This window comes from Cryptomeria japonica, chromosome 7, assembly GCF_030272615.1.
Source record: "Cryptomeria japonica chromosome 7, Sugi_1.0, whole genome shotgun sequence".
NCBI lineage: Eukaryota > Viridiplantae > Streptophyta > Pinopsida > Cupressales > Cupressaceae > Cryptomeria > Cryptomeria japonica.
Window position 1 is genome coordinate 849,741,783 of NC_081411.1, and position 4,517 is coordinate 849,746,299.

Consider the following 4,517-nt stretch of genomic DNA (forward strand, 5'->3'; position numbering starts at 1 on the left):
ATCCTGGAAAAGCTAAAAGACATGTCACCAAAAAGATAAAATCAAAAGAAAACCAAGACTCGACACCAACATCCACTGTAGTCCTCAAGTTTAGTGTCTCTTGTCACTTGTATAAGTCTTATTTGATTGTGGTCACAATGTTTACTTTCACAAAAATGATAGATAGCACTGAACCATATGTTGTTTGAGTCTGTTAAAAGATTTGATTTGTTGAAGCACATTGTTGCTGCTGTGTATCACCTGAAACTGACTGAATCCAGGAAACCGATACGTTATTGTGGAGAAGACGGAACTTTATTGCGGATTGGCGATGCAAGTGCTGTTTTATTATGGATTGTGCGCGAATAGACTGAAGAAAAGTGGAAGAAACTGTACTCCTCGAAACATGTGATGTTCTCACTTCCACACCTATCACTAGACATAGTATTTGCCTTAGCCATAGATAGGAGCTGATTTATTATGAATGGAAAGGGGTGAAAAGGGAGGTTTATTATGAATGGCTAACCAATCTTGGGTAGATCAATAACAAGCCATGATGGGAATGGGTTGATAGGATGTGAGTGTGTGCAAAGTGAAAGGATGAAAGTGAATCTTGAAGGAGGGAGGAGCAATGTCTCTACGCATGGCGCCGGTGACTCGGTTTTCACCATAGTACTTGCCCAGGGCGCCACCGAAGTGGTTTTCACCGTTGGACGAAATTATTTCTCTTTATTTTTTTGATTTTTTTTGGAATTTTTTTTTTTTGTATTTTTGAATTTTTTGATTTTTTTGTATTTTGTTTAATTAGGATACTCTGAAGAGCTATGTGTAAAACTTGCGAAGGTGCATGCTGTTGATAGGATCCTCCAAAGGTTCACCTTCTGTAGTTGAAAGCTGATATGCCCCAGATCCATAAGCTGTTGTAATGATGTAAGGACCAAGCCAATTTGGTTCGAACTTGCCCTTCTTCTCTCTGTCTTGCTGATTTTTGGGGTTTACTCTGAGAACCAAATCACCTACCTCAAATGTGCAAGGCTTGACTTTGTGATTGTAGCTGCGACTCATTCGTTGTTGATAAGTCTTGAGATGATTAAAAGAAGTTTGTCTTCATTCATCCAATAGTTCAAGTTCTTGTAAGCGAGAGACCCTATAGTCTTCATCATTGATAATGTTTTGCAAAGAGACTCGTAAAGAAGGTAGCTCGACCTCAATAGGCAAGATGGCTTCAGCGCCATAGACAAGTGAATAGCGTGTCGCTCCTGTAGGTGTGCGGACACTTGTGCGGTAGGCCCAAAGTGCAGGATTAAGTTGGATATGCCAATTACGGCCAGCGTCGTCGACTGCCTTTTTTAAGATTTTAAGGATTGTTTTATTAGACGCCTCAGCTTGACCGTTACCTTGGGGGTAATATGGTGTGGAGAAACGATGGGAAATATGGAAGTGGTCACAGAGTTCACGAACATCCTGATTTTTGAAGGGACGCCCGTTATCGGTGATAATGGAAACAAGAATACTGTATCGACAAATGATATAGTTGAGAATGAACGTAGCAATCTGTTTTCCAGTGACTTACATGAGAGGCATGACTTCAATCCATTTTGTGAAATACTCTATGGTAGTGATAATGAATTTATGACCGTTGGAGGATAGAGGGTGAATCTTGCCTATGAGATCGAGTCCCCATTGACAAAAGGGCCAAGGAGTCACAATTGGTTGAAGTTCTTGTGCTGGCGCATGGATGAGGTCTCCATGAAGTTGACATTGCTTACATTTTTTGACAAACTGATATGAGTCTTTTTCCATATTGGGCTAGTAATATCCAGTCCTTATGAGTTTCTTGGCTAAGGTAGGATAACTAGAATGTGGACCACATATTCCTTCATGTACTTCACATAACGCAATCTGAGCTTCATCGCTTTCTAAACATCTAAGAAGAGTGCCATCTAGACCTCGACGATATAGGACATCGGCTAAAATGACGTATCGAGAAGATTGGCGATTGAAAGTGTGACGTTGGTTATTGGATAGATCAGGAGGTAGGGTATTATCACGAAGGTATGTGAAAATGGAACCATATAACTGGGACTCAAGACCGACGACACATATTATTTCAGTAGGAGTGATTTCATATGAAGGAACCAAAAGGTTATCCACCAAGAACTCATAGCGGGTCTCATTCGGAGGTAGATCGATCAGTGAAGCAATTGTAGCCATGGCATCTACGGCTCGATTCTGCTCTCTTGCTATCTGCTCAAAGTCTATCTTTGTGAAATGTTGTTTCAGGTCATCCACCATTCTTTTATAAGGCATTAATTTCTCATCCTTTGTTTGGTAATCATCAGTTGCTTGACGGATTACAAGTTGAGAGTCCCCAAAAACACGAAGTTCCTGGATCTTCCACTGAACTGCAATCCGTAATCTAGTTGTTAATGCCTCATATTCCGCTATGTTATTAGTGCAAGGAAATGATAATTGATATGATTTTGGTATAGAATCCCCTTGAGGAGTTATAAAGAGGATGCTAGCTCCTGCCCCATGCTGTGTGTATGAGCCGTCAAAGTATAATTGCCATGGTTTTGCATGTGACATTGTTAAAATGGATTCATCTAGAAATTCTAAAATTAGAGGAACATCATCTATCATGGGAGCATCTGCTAATTGATTTGTGATGGCTTGTTCTTTTATTGCTTTTCTGTCCACATACTCGATGTCGAATTCACTCAGGATCATTACCCATTTGGCTAGTCGCCCAGTAAGCGTTGCTTTATTGAGAAGGTATTTCAAATGATCGATCCTTGCAACCAACTTAGTCTTATGAGTTAGCATGTAATGTCGTAATTTCTGCGAAGCAAAGACCACATCGAGACATGCACGCTCAATTGGTGTGTAGTTTAACTCATATCCTACCAATGTGCGACTGATATAGTACATTGCCTTTTCTTTGCCCTCAGCAACTTGTTGTGCTAAGAGTGCCCCCAGTGCTGTTGAGGTAGCTGATATGTATAGTAATAGAGGCTGATCTGGAACTGGTGGCATCAAAACTGGCAGATTCAGAAGATAATCTTTGAGTATCTGGAAAGCCTATTCACAATTATCATCCCATTTGAATTTGATGTTTTTATGTAGCAAGTGCTGAAAAGGATTACACTTATCTGCAAGTTGTGCTATGAATCTTCGTATGGACTGAAGTCTCCCTTGTAAAGACTGAAGTTGACTGATATTTCTTGGTAGTTGCATCTCTAGGATGGCCTTGACTTTTGTTGGATCGTCTTCGATTCCTCTTTTTGATACAATGAATTCTAGGAGCTTCCCGGAGGTTACTCCAAAGACACATTTCTTGGGGTTTAATCTTACTTTGTATTTTTCCAACCGATCAAAGACGACTGAAAGTATGTCCAAATGTGTATCTCTGTCTATTGATTTGCCCAAGAGGTCGTCGACATAATCTTCCACAGTTACGTGCATTAGATCATGAAAGATAGTAGTCATGACTCTTTGATATGTAGCGCCTGCATTTTTTAGTCCAAAGGGCATGACATTCCAACAGAAAGTTCCCCAAGGACAAGTGAATGATGTTTTGTGTTGATCCTCAGACGCGATATTTTGATCTGGCCACTATATATTGAGGATCGGCAGTGCGAGCTACAAATAATGATCGACTTGCTCATCCTTCAACCTTTTCCCATACAAACTGGTTATTGAAGTTGATGTGGTTTTATTTGTCATTAAAAATTTAATTTTGCAATACCACTTGTAGGTGCATATTATAGGGAATATAAATGGATAGTTGTTGAATTTGAAGAGTGGATCAAAAGTGAATTGATGCAATTAAGTGTAAATCTCTGCCAGTTCATAAAACTTGTCTCCAGCAATGGTTCACTTTATGCATCTTCTCATGTTACACACCAGAAGCAAACCAACCATTCATGCAACTGTACATTGTAATTATGTTATAGATCAATACAACTCAATATTTCCAACAAAAATGTGTATGTACGGAAGCAACTTTCTTTAATTTGCTTGAAGGAGCAATATATTAAGAAAAAAACTGCAATAAACAAAGCAATGCAAAAAATCTCCATCTTTGTATCCTATTACTCATTATTTGATCTACAATTCCACTTATAACGTTGCTTTTCACTACTTGTTCTTGGTTCAAATCTATTAGTCATCATAAGTGCATCCAGAATTAGTTAGTAAATCACAGTAGTTGGTCATCGACTATTTGGAACTTACGTGACACTCCTATCTAGAAGTTCAATCATAACTAATCAAACTACTTAATTTGATTATAACCAGAGAATCCATCTGTAGTCACATAAATCTGTCCACTTAATTAAATGAATACTTAGTATTTATTTGATTATTTAACCATCAATTAATAATTAATTAAATTAATATTTAATTAATTCATCTTAACCCTCTTCTCCTATTAATTAAATAAATTATTCAATTTATTTGATTTAATTCACTTAACCAAATTCAGACCATTAATTAAATAAATAAATCATATTTATTTAATTAAATCTTCTCTCACA